The following is a 17,161-nucleotide window of genomic DNA, read 5'->3' as shown; positions in this document are numbered from 1 at the left end:
CGCAGAGTATACATCATGCCTCAGTGATGTCACTGGTTACTGGTGAGCTGAAGATCTACATTCTCATAGACGCAGAGTATACATCATGCCTCAGTGATGTCACTGGTTACTGGTGAGCTGAAGATCTACATTCTCATAGACGCAGAGTATACATCATGCCTCAGTGATGTCACTGGTTACTGGTGAGCTGAAGATCTACATTCTCATAGACGCAGAGTATACATCATGCCTCAGTGATGTCACTGGTTACTGGTGAGCTGAAGATCTACATTCTCATAAACACTGCATATACATTCATTCTTAAAATGACAAATACTGTACAAACAGGGTACATCATTTAAATGTTACCTTAAGAAGTAGGAATCTAGTGACCAGTTCTTACTTTACTGGACACACTGAAAAAATGCAATTAGAATATTTATATCGTTAGTGGCCTTTAAGTCTGTTTTTATGTGCAATGATTTAAGACAGAGGCCATTATTTCTCAATATGTGACATTTTGGGTCTGTACCAGTGACATTTAAAAAAAATAAATACATAGACAACATTGCTTTTAGCCTACTGTATAAAGTTGTTCATCTGTAATTTTAAGCAGTTTTAACATTATGAAAGATATGCATGCCTAGCATGTTTCTGAACGAACATTATTACTGTATATTATAGAGCTCACCGAAAACTCAACAGCCCCTTTCTGTAATCTAGATATAGCCTTCCATTGCTGCGAGGATAATTGGGCTAGTTTGCTGATAAATGATGCTTGGAAGGGTTATGCTGACCATAACTGTATGCATTGGATAGAGATGTCTCACTAATGATAGAGAACAAATAAAAAGCTCTTTATCTGCAGCACTACACAAACTCAAAGTCTTACAGGCTGTGACTTAGAAAAAAAAAAATGCTACAATTTCGAATACAATGAGGGTGCAAAACCTATAACTAAAAATCCTACTAAAACTACCCCAATATTCTGGCCAAAAGTGACTGGCATCTATCCAAAACCTTATAGGAATTGTTGTTCAACAGGTTGAAAATAGCAGACTGTTAAAAAAGAGGCTTTTGCAATGAACTCCTATTTTTTCTGTATAGTTAATTTTAAGATCAGTGTGACTTTTATGGGGGTCCGCAAGGGATTTGTCCTTTCGATTTACAGCCCTCAAGCTGTGCTTTAACTTTCGGCCCACGTTACCCATTTTGTGGGCTGCACAATGTAGCATACAATAATGAAAAATATAAATACAATTCTAGATTTACGCTATGAGCTGATCAGCATTATAGTTGTAGTTTTCCACTGAAGAGGGTGCGGAATCTCAATCATTTTAAGAGAGCCAATATGTCCGTCTGTGTCATTTGACATTTCATTCCTATACTACAAAATAAACTTCCCTTTTTTAATTTAAATGACGTGCAGAGTGTGTAATATTCGGTCTTCTAGGATTCGCATACACCCATGTTTGTACCCACAATTATCCATGGGCAAAGAACATGTAAACAAAAGGACATCAGATTTTAACAAATGTTTAAGTGTGAACAAGAAAGAGCATTTTCCATAGGAATCAATAATACTTGTGACTGCTCTGTACTTTATGTGCGGTTTAAAATAGCAGGATGAATATACAGAGGTTTATGTAATGAATTCCCCTTTGTTCTGTATAGTTAATTTGAACAACAGTGCATAACCCAGACTTTTCTCCATACTAATTTACAGCACTCAATTGTTGCTTTACCTTTCATATAAACTTGTACAAATTACACATTTCGAGGGCTGCACTGTTCAACATAGAACTAAACACATATGCAGAAGCACCGGTGTGAGAGAGCTAGAGACCTGGTACCAGCGATGCAACAATGGGGTTGTTGGTGAACTACAACTCCCAACAAGTCGAGCCAGGTGGAGTAGAAAAAGACACGAGGGTTGCGGGGAAAAGCAGAGTAAAAATGAAAGGTCCACAACTGGCAGACACTGGATTTATTTTAGTGGTTTTGCTCAACATTTAATTCCATAAAATGCTTTGAATAAATATTTGTGTCTGCTGACTGTCAGCTCGGTACACTCACAAAGACCAAAGCTGCCAAACAATGTATACTATGCCAGCTCTGTGTCTTCCTAAAAACCGTATCCATCACGAGATACAGTTACATTTTAAACTAACAGCTTTTAGCTTTCCCTAGAGGAGCATATGAAATGCAACCATGTGAATAACACATTAGCACAAGGCCCGAGATCCTAGCTGAAGGCCGATAGAAAAGAGACAACGGTAAGACTAATAGTGTAAGGTGTTTCTATTTTATTTTTCATTTTTAAGCGATAGGCCAGAATGAGATGCAAAGCTAATGGATGTGTCAGGTCACCAAGTCATTTCAATCTCCTGGATTTAATGTGATGGATATGAAGATGTCAACCAAACATTTTTTATTTAACAGAGGAGCCCCCTTCCCCTCATCCAGGATGTCAGCTGGCCAGAGTCCGTTTTTTAAGAAGTGTGAGGTCTCAGGTGTGGGACAATGGTTATCCTGCTAGTCAGTGGAGGGTAGATCATCTGTAAAATAAATAATCGGGGGTGGACGTTTCATTTAAACAAAGTGAAGTCTGTTGCAGGAGGTTTGAAGATTTTGTAGGGAAATGATGCATAAAATGATATGCATTGTCCGAGGATGACTTTCCTGAAATGAAAACAGTGAACCAAAGAAACAAACTAGAGAAACAAAGCCCATGTGTAATCGCCAAGTTAAGGCTCATACTCATGTGCAGTTTACATTTTGTCAGTCTACGACCATAGCATGCTCCAAAAAATAGAGATTACTGATCCCTATAATAAATGCTGTAACTACACTCGCTGTATGTTTGCCAAACAGCAGATAAACCATGAATACAATTATTATTCATTTAAAAACAAAGAATCCCAGCCTGTCACACAGGTAGCTTTGTGAGGCAAAATTCAGCTATCTACAGACTATATGGAAAATGAACATCAAGTTAGGCTTTTGTCAGCCAGTGATGACCTTGCAATAAGAAGCATCATGATCAGGGACAGATCCCCAATATGGGATGGCCTGCACCTTATGTGATACCATGGCCACAATAAACATTGTTCCATTGTAGATAAGAAATCTCTAATTTTACTTAGTCAACAAAGCAGTAATAGCAGACACCACTCATATGAAATGCAAACATGCAGAGAAATAAGATGCTCTATGCAGAAAGACACATGCTTGCGTTTATAGTCGCCTTTTTTGTTTAATAAAAAAAAAAAAAGCAAATGGGTGAAATGCTACTTTAAACATGCTAAAGTGTCCTTTTAATGACACGTAATAATCAGCGCTATAAAAAAACTAACCTATTACAGATGACCATGAGGTGTCTCAGGCAAAACCAACAATCACAGTTTGCACCATGGAGAAATCTATTTTTAATTTGCCCTCCACACTGATGTCAGGCATTGGCTTCCCCACACTAATTATTAAAAAATAAGGCCAGGTTGTTGGATGAGTGTTCCATATACACTGTGTCCTGTGTTGTGTACAGTACATATGTAAGACCATCAGCTGAGCAAGCATCAGATTATATAAAGATAACCATCTAGCTATTTCATCATTACTAACTGTGCTCATCAATGGGAGAATAAAGATTCTGTACACAGGTGACATGATAGCTAATGCACTAAATATAATTTACTACATTATTGGTTCACTTTAAAGATGACGCACATCATAATGGTAATGAAGTCATAGAGCACCCGGGTAAGTTGTATTTACCAGCATGGCTGCCGATAGAGATAACTCTAGCAGATGTATCCTCCGAAAGCTGCAGTAGTCCCAGAGTAAACTCAAAAGGCATTCCTGAAAATTAGATCAAATAATTTATTAACACCCATAAAATCCAGGTCAAGAGACACCTGTTGTAAAGTGGTGTTAAGATAGCACCTCTGTCACACCGACACACTTAATTACATGAACTATGTGCAGGGATCAGGAGACAGGTCAACACAGCCCACACGTGCAGACACTTAAACCACAGATCTATCCTGGCCATTAAATAATATGTTCAAGCGCCTAACCTGTCTTTATCAACAAATTCCTAGCAAACATATTGCTAAAAAAAAGCATTCATGTTCTTAGAAAAACTGTAATCTAGTGTTAAGGTTACTTGAACTAGTCTACAAAACTAACACAACTCTGCCTCCCAACCAAACCAATTAGATTCTGGCTATCATTTATCGAGTACATTCTAGAATCCGATTGGCAGCTACAGGCACGACCTTCACTTTTCCTTTTTCAAAGGTTTTATACATCTACCCCTTAATCCATTGGTGGGCAATGGGCGGCCCACAGCCCATCGGGACCCCCTGCTGGCTACTCCTGATCTTATTCTCTGCTTAACAAGCAGCGAATGAGAGAGAACAGGGGCAGTCAACTTCTTGCATCATGTGACCTCCACTGCGTCATTCGGGGAGGAGGGAGTGCAGTGTGCTCTCCCTCTGTGCGACCCTTTTTAAGGCTTGAAAGCCGCAAATGCTGCCCTCAATCTAAGCCAAGTTGCCCATAACTACCTTAGTCTTTCTCGCAGGACTAAGCTCACCACTAGTACAAAGACAGTCTGGCAGCGAATCAGAATGAAGCTCATTCATTCTGATTTGCTGCCATGCTAACCTCACTGATAAACTGCCTGGTCCCACTGCTGAAGTCACACAAACATCCCCAATATCGATCACTCCGATTGGCGATTCAGCATCAGTACACGCTGAATTACCATTCACAAATAAGGAGTCAGTTGAGCAAGTCTGAAAGGACTGTGCAGTCACCTATCACACTGGGCTCACTGCAAATGCAACTAATATCTACAATCAACTTACCAGGCGAGGGTCTTCTGCATTCTGCAAGAATTATGTCTATTTTTGGTTACAAGGGACTAATGCAAGTAAAGCGTGTGCAAATCTCTCCCAGAGGGATGACTGCAAATTACAGCATGGGCGCCTGATGTACATTACTCATATAATACATTTAATTAATTAGGTTAGTGAACCTGAACGTGTAAACTACGGCTTTAAAAGTTTTTGTTCTATATAAAACTTGTATTTGCTATTGCAATGCCGTCGGGTTTATAGGTGACGTTTTGAAACTCACAAGCCAATTTCCCACTATGTTTAATTATTAATATCATGTGTTACTCCTCTTTCGGTAGAAATACCTCTTAAAAACATTAATGAGTCATTTTACTGCACAAAGAACAATGTAACCCAACCAATGCACAGAGGTCACCACGGAGAAGGGATAGAGATCCTGTGGTGTTACTAGTTGCAGGAAACAGGAGTGGGAGAGAGACTATACATTTTCTTTGAAATACTTCAGAAGAACAATAAATTAGACACAAAAAACTACACTGCAATTCGGATATTGTAGAGGGACAAAAATAATCCTTCATTACTCAGTGAAAACATCCAGCAGGTTTGCAGCACATATTTCAAAGAAGTGTCACAGAGATCTGTCATGAACATTTCAGCTGCCAAAAAACTGCACTGGCCTTGGCCAGCCTCTTATCTTTCAACTTTTCTTGACTTCCATAAACAAAGCTGGGCAGTTTCATAACAGAACATATGTCCTGTGAATTAAGGACTAAGCAGAGTCAACGTCAATAAAATTATTTGCTGGGCTAGCAGCCATGGGGGAGAACTACAGCAAAACTACAATCACATTAACGTCGGCATTCTTCTTTAAAAATAAATGTTATATTAAATAGTGTTTAAAAAAAAAAAAAATTGCTACCACAAAAAAAAAACAGATCCCTCTGATGTCAGCACATGAAACACATGGAGTTTCTTTTCCTGGCTTCTTGACATTTGTAAATATAACGCGTACCCAACTGTAATAATTTATAGCTTAAAAAATATTTTTGCCATCTTAATCCCAAATTACGTTCAAAGGCCCCACAGTCACCCAGCAAGTATCAGGGTTTTATTTATTTATAAAGTGGCACCATATTACGCAGCGCTGAACAGAGAATATTTGACATTTACATCTGTCACTGGAGCTTACAATCTAAATTCATTAACACACAAGCACTAGCTCAATTTATCAGTCAACTAACCCGCTATGTATGTATTTGGAGGAAACCAGAGCACCTGGCGAAAACCCACACAAACACAGGGAGAATATATAAACCCATGCAGATAGAGCCTTGCTCAGGTATCGAACTCATGACTCCAGCGCTGTGAGGCAACAATTCTAACTACTAATCTGATAGAGCCTAGTAGTCACCCCTCTGACACATGCTGGGAATGGTAGGAATTAGAACCATTTATAGCTCAGCTATCTCCGCCCTTTACTAAGCACCTAGTTTATTAATCTACAACAGATTGATTCTCAAACTGACAAATTAACAGTCAGTGACCAGACTCTACAACACTGGAAGAGGGTAACCTAAAGTACGGAAGACTATAAGAATTACATAAACTTCCTGTAATACAGAATGGAGTACTAGATAATTCAAAGGGAAGTAACTTTTGACACGCACATAACTACAGTTTGAAAGCAACAAGTTACTGTGTGTAGAAATTAAGAAAAGGCCATTAAACCTAAGCGTAAATCAATCCATTGTGAACATACATCATTTACAAGCACATCCTAAACGTTCCAGATTAGGGCAGAACTTTAAATATTTGGAGCTCTAATCTTCAAGGCTAGCTGAGTGCAGGCGATTGTCCTCTGGACTTTCCCAATGTATGGTCATAAGGGTCATTTTATAAACCTACAGACAAGAAGTCTCGATGTGCAAAGAAAGAAAAAACAAATAAACTAAAATAGGAAAAGCTTGCTCAACCAAACCACATGACTACAAGGGAATGCATAGATCTATATGGGAAGAATATGCTAAAGTTGCACTTGTAGCTCAGGTATCTTCTAGCTTTGGTATATTTATGGTTTTAGTGAATTGTGGTGTTTGTAGCAGTGTATGATCAAATGTGCTTTAATTAATTTCCATATAAAAATCTTTCTAAGCAAACAGGTTTCTAAATATACATGCAGAACAATCTGCTTGCACTAATATGGAGTCTATAATTTGTAAGGTTATGGGTGTAACACAAGGGGGTATATTTACTAAACTGCAGGTTTGAAAAAGTGGAGATGTTGCCTATAGCAACCAGATTCTAGTTATCAATTAGTACATTCTACAAAATGACAGCTAGAATCTGATTGGTTGCTATAGGCAACATCTCCACTTTTTTAAACCAGCAGTTTAGTAAATATACCCCACAGACTCTTTATATAAAGGCATATATGGATTAATAATGTAAACCCTGTATCACCTGGACCTCCTGGAGATGAAAGGCCATGGCATATGCGGTCACTGTGTAAAGCATGTGAAAACTGAAATACGTCTTAAAGTTGCACTAACTACTTGAAGCAAAGAACATTTTTTTTTTCCACCACTTTAAAATGACTGCATAACGGGGATGAGAACAGGGTGACCAATGAGAAGCTGCATGGCCTGTGCTTGAGGCTTCTCATTGGTTCTATCCCTCACACAGCTCGTTTTCTGCTTCGGTGAGTGGGCGGAGCTACTATGCAAATGTTCCGCCATCATCATTTAGAATAGCGACGTGTCATTTAATTAATAGAAGTTGAAGATTTTGAAACCTATGAGCAAGTTGCGCGCTCTGTCAGCACATTAAACATGACAGTAGCTCCAGTGCAGCAGAGCCATGTCTGTAAGGACTACATGCTGGGTACTGATTCCAATGGTGCAGACATTTCGTGTTTATTGATGCAAGGGCTCAGTACCGTACATTACTATTATTACCTCGGACAAACCTGAGCTGGCTAAAAACTCAGGAGATGTTGTGGGGCCTAAGCAGCTCTGTCCATGGTAATAAATATAAACTGCTATTGTTTATTTATATAGCACCACTACATTATACAGCATTGTACAGGGAGTATTTAATCATTAACATCAATCCCTGCCATATTGGAGCTTACAGTCTAAAATTCTCTACCACATAAAGACATACAGATACACCAGTATGTTTCTGAACCTTTGGAGAAAGCCAGAGCACTGAGAGAAAATCAGGCAAACTTGGGGAGAACATACAAAGTCCACAGAAGTAGGACTCTGGTTGCAATCGAACCCATGACCCAGCGTTTAGAATGCCCATTGCTATGACTGGTAGCGATCCATGTACACTGGCATGGGGAAGTGTACAGTGGGGAACAGGAACGGGGCATGAAATCTAGTGCTCTCTAATTAGAATACAAGCTTAAAATACTCGCCAAATTGGGGATGGTGTCATGATAAAGAAGGCAACACATAATGGAATGAATACATCTTACTAAACTTTTGCAGAAAGTATAAGTGATGGTGGAGTTATAAGTTTGGGGTATAAAGAGCACAGCAAGTGAACTCAAATGATGTCCTAGCCTCCAACTTCATATAAAATGTCTGCTGAGTCCTGGTCTGAACACAAGTAAACAATTCAATCACAGGGATGAAACTGGAGAAATAGAATGCAGATTCATGTCACATTACTGCTATTTGTAAGTAAACCTGGTGATCACTACTCATTTATTATGTCTCTTTCAATCCTAAAAAAAAAAGGAGGGTACTGTTAGACACAGATGTTTTTAAGTTATTAGTCTGCTAATGATTCCTTAGTTTAAAAGTAGCATGTTCTCATAGATCATATGTGGCACTATTGCCACTGGTTAAACAAACCAGCGATAGCCAAAGTAACAGTAAGATGCGAAAAATTGAACTACGATTAGCAAAGTTTCATTGATGCATCTAATAATAGAAGAATAACAATTTAATCAAGCACAAATCTGTATGCAGGCCAACCACATAGAGTTATGTAGGTGTAGGATTTTATGACTGCTGAATTTGAGAATAGTTACAGACTTCAGTATTAACTAGCCAGGCGCAAAAATAGGGAATTAGGACATTATGGCAAACCTCAAGATTAACATAGGCCACAGCTTTGCACAAATATGAAAACTGCAAAGTTAGGTCACAGCATGCCTCTATGAGGATTAAAAAAAAAAAATGCTGTCTAAAACCAGTATCTATTTATCAACATTAATCCAAGGGTCCCAAATGACCCAAGACCATCTGTGCCCATAGCATCCCGTCAAAGCAAACAGACACCAAACAGCCTCATCTACAAGGACAGAAGGTCTCCCCAACTGTAATTTTACTGACAAATGGTGACCTGTAAATTTAACTGACCGTAGAAAACCCCCTGAGAACAGGTGCTTACTACTGAATATGTTACCTCTCATGATTACATTGGGCCAAAAACACTGTTCCACTAAAACAGATCTAAATGCATAAAATACAGTTACTAAGGCATTCTATACATTGTACTTGTTGCAAGTGGAATTACGATATCTACCCTATAAACGCACAAAGGAAAACTAAACAGACAACACATAAGGAGAGAGGAGATAGAGACTTAATGTAAAAATAAAAAGGGGTCAGTTCTTTGATAGATAATATAGAGAGCTACCCTCTATCAACTCCCTTCCACAGCTCACATGACAAAACCACACCACAGCATTCTGAAATAGACCCTGGACCATCAAGAAGGTGCGGTGGGGAGATAAACAAAACTTGCTGATCCTTTGAACACAGAGAAGCTGGGGGAAGAATATAATGGACATAAAACACACCACACGCAATTCAAACATGCTCAGAATCTATCCTGCAATAAACTTTGTGAATCACTCATATGCCAGAGACCGTGAATGCTCACACAATGAACTATAAAGATTTGCAAGATAAAATAACAAAGTTTTTAATACACACTGCATTCGTATGAATATATATATATATATATATATATATATATATATATATATATATATATATATATATAAATGATACAAAGACCAAAAACAGAAATACAAAGACACTATAGAACAAAGTGACTGAAACTATAGTAACAGTTATAGAGTATTTCATAAACATCACTTTAATTGAAAGACAAAAGTGTTAAATCATGAAAAACAAAATGAAAATAGAAAATGTATTGAGCATCTGTTGTAATGTACAATAATAAACACTTATCAAAAGCTTTTAAACCATGAATGTTTGCTCAAAAATCAAAAGCATCTGATGAAAACTAAACACTTGAATGGTGAGACACTTAACCCAATACCAAAATACTAAGGGGTAGAGTTATCAAACTTTCTAAAAAGGTAAAGTAGAGGTGTTAACCATCGCAACCAGACTAAATATATGATGGCTATAATCTGATTAGCTGCTATGGGAAACATCTCTACTTCTTTTTAGAAAGTTTGATAAATCTACCCCTAAGTGTCATTTACTAACTGCAAAAAATGCTGAGCCACAGAGCTACTTATTTTGCACTAGTGTGCTCCCAGCATATTTCAAGCTGCTTGTTCACCTATCGTGCTTGGACCTGACCCCAAAAAAAGTTGGAACTATAGATATAGTTTAGTGTCTGGTTCTACTGTGACTTTGTAAGTGTATAATATTCTAAATGTTACACTAATCATAGAAATGCACTTTCCCCTATAATGCAAGTAGAAGTTGCAAAATGCACCCAATTAAAACTATATGAAAAAGTCTATCTTACACCACCTCTGAGGAAGAAGAAAAATCAGGTCCTTACCGAATATAAGAGGAAATCCCACAAAATATATGTGTTTCAATCAATGCACAATTCAAATAACTGAAGTTTTATAAAATTGACATTTTGGTGTGTTACATGAGCAGCCACATGCAAGACAACATACTGAAAAGCTGTTAGATGACCACTGGCTGAGCAGAGTATCATGGGGGTAGTAGTCCAACAACAGCAACAGGCATAAATAACTTAGTCACTGGAGAACAATCCACCTGGGTGGTGCTGAACACTCAGCTTCTGCAAGAACCAACTTATACATTACACTTTCTGTCTGACCTGCAATGTTTCACATCACATCATTACTGAAAGGATCCCAACACACTGGGGTAGACAGAACAGCACAACCTCCCAGCATAGGTGGCGAGGGGGGGGGGGCTGGGGCAATCTTGCTTCACCTGTCTTCCTGGCATGCTGGGACTTGTAGTTGCACAACAGCTGCAATTAGGGAATTCAATTAATCTTTCATCTGAAAGCAGCCTATAGTGACCACAGGAGTAAGTCCACTGCCAGGAGGAGCCCTTTGGTTCTTGCAGCATAATAAACGTAGTAGAGATGTGTCACATTGTACCCATACATCCATGCCCGTGTACAATGGTAAGCACATCTCACTATTAGTGTGCAGGGAGCGGCCCCGGGTACCACACAGACCCCACGGGGCTCTGAGGACCTCACCAGATGCCCGCACCACAGTTACCTGCAGAAAGCCAGCTCAGCCTCCTCTGTCCGGTGTGAGCGTCGCTCCCCGGAGCTCGGGGCCGTTGTCCTGTCCGTTTCTCTTCTTTCTCTCATTCACACGCCGGCAAAGCGCCGTGCGCGCCCCCGCCTGCCCAGGCTACTGGTACTGCTGCTCGAGGAGGGGCGGGGCTACTGGGCACAGAGAGTGTGGCTGGGAGAGGGCAGATGTGACGAGACGTGCGCGCCCCCGCCGGACCAGGCTACTGGTACTGCTGGGAGAGGAGAGGCGGGGCTACTGGGAACAGAGAGTGCGGTTGGGAGGGGGCAGGTGTGACGTGACGTGCGCGCTCCCGCCAAGAGTTGAGGCTCCAACTGTGGAAAGAGTCAGGAGTGAAGAGTTAGGCACAAATGACATTCATTGATATGGCTCCGCCCTCTAGGCGTGGCTAGGCCGTGAAATGGGTGTGGTATTTTCTACACTATAAACTCCACGCGAGGCAGAAAACACTTTTAACCCCTTCATGGCCGCGGTGCGAATAGAAAAATAAAAATAAAAAACAACCTGCTTACAAATGTACTATAACTTCTCTTATACCTACGTTTTATCAATATATTACCCTTTTTAGCGAAAAGGTTCCAGAGTAGTTTTATTCGCTTTACGAAACAATTGGAGATGATGGAATTTGTTTCAGAGCACATACTATATTTTTTAAAAAGTTTTCCATGCAAACAATGAGGTGAAAAATACTTTTATAGATGATTTAATGTCTTAGCTGTATTCTCCAACCACAAATTTTATTTATAGGTTCGCTGTTTGAGGCCAGGGTGCTGCAGCACACAAACCCAATCACGATCATAGGGGGAGAGTCAATTAGATGCAAGTTGCCTCACACGCAGGACTGGTGGAGCGCGGTAAGCACGACACTTACTGAGGTGCTCCGCCAATCCAAACCGGAAAAATGCTTTTGGGCAAAGCAGGGCCATTTTAACAGCATCCTGGGCCCCCGGGCGAAGCAGTACACCGGGACCCCTACTTACACAACTACTCACAGGAATAAAAATGTAAATTATCATTAAAATTAAGCTTATATTTATAGTTACCTGCAACAAAATCAGTGCTTAAACATTAAAAAGCACATGCTGTACTACAGAGATTAATCCACATAAATGTTTTTTTTATTATAAACAAAATTATTATAAACTTTTAATTATTTATTATTAAACAAGTGTTCAACACAAACATTGTCGAAATTTCTTTGCAGAGAATTGCTTTATAATTGGCTTGAAGTCAATGGTCTTCAGGATGTCTTTTTCCATACACACTCTGTGCCATCCATTGTGCTGCAATTTGCTCCCCTTCACTTACCTTTCTATTGCCTTCTTCACTTCTTATTTCTTCTTTTCTCGTTTTCTTTCTTTCTTGTCCGTCATGGTTCCTCTCGGTGCGCTCCTCACTGAAAATGTTGGGCGTGATGATGTCACTCATTCAGTGAGAGTACAGCAGGGAGGAGGGGAACAGAGAGGGAGCCAAACTGATTTTTTTTTCTTATATACTTCCGTGCCCTGCCTATGGGGCCCCTATGCCCGTGGGGCCCCTGGGCAATTGCCCAGTGTGCCCAATCAGAAAGACAGCCCTGGGGCACAGGCGCCTTCTCCCTTAACCTCTGAGTCCCCTCTATGAATAGAGCAGGGATAGGTATAGGCCATACTTGTAAACATTTTGAAGTGCCCCTCCAAAAGTTCCCGGGCGGGGCTTGTCAATTTGCGTCATTGAGAATTCCGTGAGAATTGCGTCATTGCGTCTCTAATTTTGCCCACTTCTGTGGGGTTTCAGAGAACGCTTGGAAATTTCAAGACTAGAGGGAAGTCTTATTGTGCGAGGGAAAGTCCTGTAACCGTGAATGGGAGCATGTAATGAGAGTGGAAAAGAGACGCAGATCTTGTGCAGAACGGAGGTGTTGAGTTGGAAGATATTTTGAGACAAGTGAGGAGATGTATGTAGGTGCAGTTTTGTTGATGGTCTTGTAGGTTAAAGAATTTTATATTGGATTCATTGAAAACCAGGCAACCAATGTAGAGACTGACAGAGTGGCTCAGCAGAGGAAGAATGATTTTCAAGAAAAATCAATCTTGCTGCCGCGTGCAAAATAGATTGTAGGAGTTTGAGCCTGATGTTGGGAAGACCAGTAAGGAGGGAATTGCAATAGTCGATGCGGGAGATTAAGAGTGCATGAACTAAGGTTTTTGTAGTGTGTTGTGTGAGATATGTACGTATTCTGGAAATGTATTTTAGATGTATGTAACATAATTTAGATACAGAGTCGATGTGGGGAACAAAGGATATATGTGAGTCAAGGATCGCTGTTACGGGATCTGATGCGGGTTTGCACATTTATATGCACACAGTTACTCATGTAGTAAAACTATATTCACACGTTAATACAAACAGTACTAGTGTGCTTTAAGTGACAACATAAACCAGTGTAGATTCAGCAGTATATTACAAGAAAGAGTAAATAGTATAAAATAATGAAGGAGGTAGTATAAAAGCAGTGTATCTTAACTCCAGTCTTCACACACCCCCAACAGTACATGTTTTCAGGATTTTATTAGTCATGCACGGGTGAATTAGTCTGTTTGGCTGGGTCAAAAATTATCCCAACGGCTTCCACAGACTGAAATCCTCAAAACATGAGCTGTTAAGGGTGCGTGAGGCCTGGAGAAACCAAGTTAAAAGGGATAATAGGCAGGACTTTGTAGTTGCACTTTTACTATTTCCATCATGGACATTTCCACTTGGACCCAGAGACCCCCAAAAGTAGGCACAGACTGATTTTACTGGGAGGGAGGTACAGTATTAAAAATATCAAAGTCATCATCATCATTTATTCATATATATATATAGCACCACTAATTCCGCAGCGCTGTACAGAGAGCTCACTTACATCAGTTCCTGCCCCATTGGAGCTTATAGTCGAAATTCCATAACACACACACAGATTAGGATCAATTTAATAGCAGCCAAATAATCTACTAATATGTTTTTAGAGTGTGGGAGGAAACAGGAGTGACCGGAGGAAACCCATGCAGACACAGGGAGAACATACAGGAAGATAAACATACGGGGAGATAAAGCCATGGTCGGGAATCGAATTCATGACCCCAGTACTGAGAGGCAGAAGTGCTAACCACTAAGCCACCGTGCTGCCCCTTGTGTGTACTTATGTGTGTGTGCGGTGGATAAGTATGCGCATTTGCAGGAATCTGTTGCGGAATTAGTAGCGCTATATAAATATCTGATGGTGATGATTAATTTATGTGTGTACATTTTTTCTTGTTCGTATATAATTATTAAGTATAGAACTGTGTTTCCCAAACACCCAGTCCTCAGGGGCCCCAAACAGTGCAGGTTTTCCAGGGGACAAGTGAAATAATTAGTACCACATCTGGATTTATTACAATGTGTCGGTCAATAATGAATACACCTGTGCTCCAGCAAGCAGGTATGGAAAACATGCACTGTTAGGGGTCCCTGAGGACTGGGTTTGGGAAACACTGCTATAGACCTAGTTATGGATTTACCAATCAACTGAATTTGTGCTAACCCGCAGCATAGCTGTGTTCACTTAGCTTCCAAAATGTTTCTGTCCCCCAAATATTCTGCCTGAAACAACTGCCCCATTTTTCCTTATTACCCGCTCACCACTGTTTATTCTTCTGTGAATGCTGTTCCCTGCTTCCCAACAAATTAGTATTTTGTAGATTTGATTTTTTTTGTTTTACCAATCTACACAATACAGTGCACACTGAGATTCCCACTGTGTCTCCTTAAACTGCAAAAATATTAATCAGTGTTGATTGCTACTTTAGATAATTGGTTGTTAAACCTGAATAAATTATATAATTATCTTTTAACCTTATTTGCTGAAAGCCTGTAATTGAGATGCAAATTTGAGGTATTCAGTACTATATTGAGAGGAATTCCTGTTACTTTAAACTTCATAGCCCGAGGGCCTATTTAAATGGGAAATGTAATTATACATTGCGAATTGGGTCTAGAAAGGGATTGTACCTGTAACAATGTGATACTATGTAGGCAACATTACCCTGAAATGAACCTTTGAAGTCTGTAAGGTTATGTTCACATGAACATTTGGCAGCAGTGAAGAGAACTCACACCCACTGTGCTCAGCTGGGCAAATATATTTCCCTGCCATATAATGCAATGTGCTGGTGTCAACTGATAATGAGGGTAGAGGTGTAATAGAGAAGACACTCCCTTCCTAAATACTCTCCCTTAAGAACAGGGGGTGTTTAAGAACCTAGTGGGCCTGTATACAAGATTAGCGCTATCAACCACCCCCCAGCCATATGCGTGCTACCCAACATTTTTCAGTGAATAATTGGGACAAAGTGTGCAGAGGAGCGTGTTTGAGAAGAGAGCATGGCTACACTACACTACAACATCGGGGTGTGACAGGTACCCCCTGGGCGTGCCTAGTGCTTTGAAGGCCATGGTCCAGCTCCAGCCAACTGCCACTGGTATATGCAGCATCGAAGGGCCGTCACTTAGTGGGGCATATCTCCCAACTGTGCCCAAAGCAGGACAAAAGTCCTTTTACGCTGGGGGACAGTCTACTCATCATCATCATTTATTTATATAGCGCCACTAATTTGGCAGAGAACACATTCACATCAGTCCCTGCCCAATGGAGCTTACAGTCTAAATTCCCTAACGTACACACACAGACAGACAGACAGACTGAAACACAGACTAGGGTCAATTTTGATAGCAGCCAATTAACCTACTAGTATGTTTTTGGATTGTGGGAGGAAACCGGAGCACCTGGAGGAAACCCACGCAAACACGGGGAGAACATACAAACTCCACTCAAATCGGAACTGCCCTGCCTCATTCAGGACTGTTGGCATATTGTGCGGCTCTCTCCTACCTTACCTTGCAGCTATGACCTCCTGCTGCTACTGCTGCTGATGTCTTCATCTCTTGCGGGTACTAGGATTCTGGAATCTTGGGATTCTGTTTGAAAAAGGTATAGGTGTTATTCACCTCCTGTAAAGCTGAATGATGAGGGAACCCTCTAAGCCTTCTTCTTCCCAACATTAAATCAATAGCCTGTTATTCATCCCACATGTCTCTCCTTTCTGATCCCTCTACATCTCCCCTAAAGATTCAATGGAATCCCTGATCGTTTTGCTGCCGCTCCTGTCCTGCTCTCTCCCTCCTTAATGTGATGTGATAGGAAGTATTAAAAGTATAGGAAGAGATCTTACTTCTGCCGCCTCAGACGTGTTGGAACAATCTTTTGTGCGGACAGAAGAGCAAAGCAAGGACTTTGTCACCCCGTTTAAAGAACCTCCTAATTTTTTAGCATGTGATTACAAATGTAGACACACTGCGCCTAATCCATACGGTGCTAAGTTTTGCACCCCGACAGATGTCATATTTTCATTACACAATTTTATACGATTGCCAATAAAATTGGACGCATTTGCGCGGACACCACAATAGACCATTTATATTTTTGCACGGTTATAAACATCCTTCATCAGTCGTTGATAAATGTATCCCAGCATCTTAAACTGCATTAAGCAGCGTTACTAAACTCTCTATCATTTTTAAAGGGAAACAGTAATACAAATATTATTCTTAAATATGTTGTGCAAAATGAAATACAATTTGCAGTTTCTTTCAATAATAAACAAAATGCCCAGTTCTGAGGATACTTTATGCTGTCATTTTGCTCCTTTTCTGTTTCTACCTTTTCACCACTTGTATATTTCACTTTTATCAATTTATGTCCATGGAAACACATCAAAATATTACACAG

The 17,161-nt window shown here is 40.1% G+C and overlaps 1 protein-coding gene across 8 annotated transcripts in view; it reads right to left on the bottom strand.

The window, feature by feature from the left end:
- The window catches only part of RALGPS2 (Ral GEF with PH domain and SH3 binding motif 2), a 136,029-nt gene extending 124,477 nt beyond the window's left edge, over positions 1 to 11,552 (bottom strand). Inside the window, exon 1 of one of the 8 annotated variants that reach the window (XM_075182227.1) lies at positions 11,332 to 11,552. The gene's annotated coding sequence lies outside the window, so the exon portion shown is untranslated. The remainder of the gene's footprint in view (positions 1 to 11,331) is intronic. The other 7 variants (XM_075182229.1, XM_075182228.1, XM_075182230.1 and 4 more) reach the window with 7 other exon arrangements.
- Positions 11,553 to 17,161: the final 5,609 nt, after the last annotated feature.

Source organism: Mixophyes fleayi, chromosome 8 (assembly GCF_038048845.1).
Source record: "Mixophyes fleayi isolate aMixFle1 chromosome 8, aMixFle1.hap1, whole genome shotgun sequence".
In the NCBI taxonomy this organism is placed as follows: domain Eukaryota; kingdom Metazoa; phylum Chordata; class Amphibia; order Anura; family Limnodynastidae; genus Mixophyes; species Mixophyes fleayi.
The sequence above is the reverse complement of the archived record's forward strand: the minus strand, read 5'-3'. Positions and strand labels throughout refer to the sequence as shown.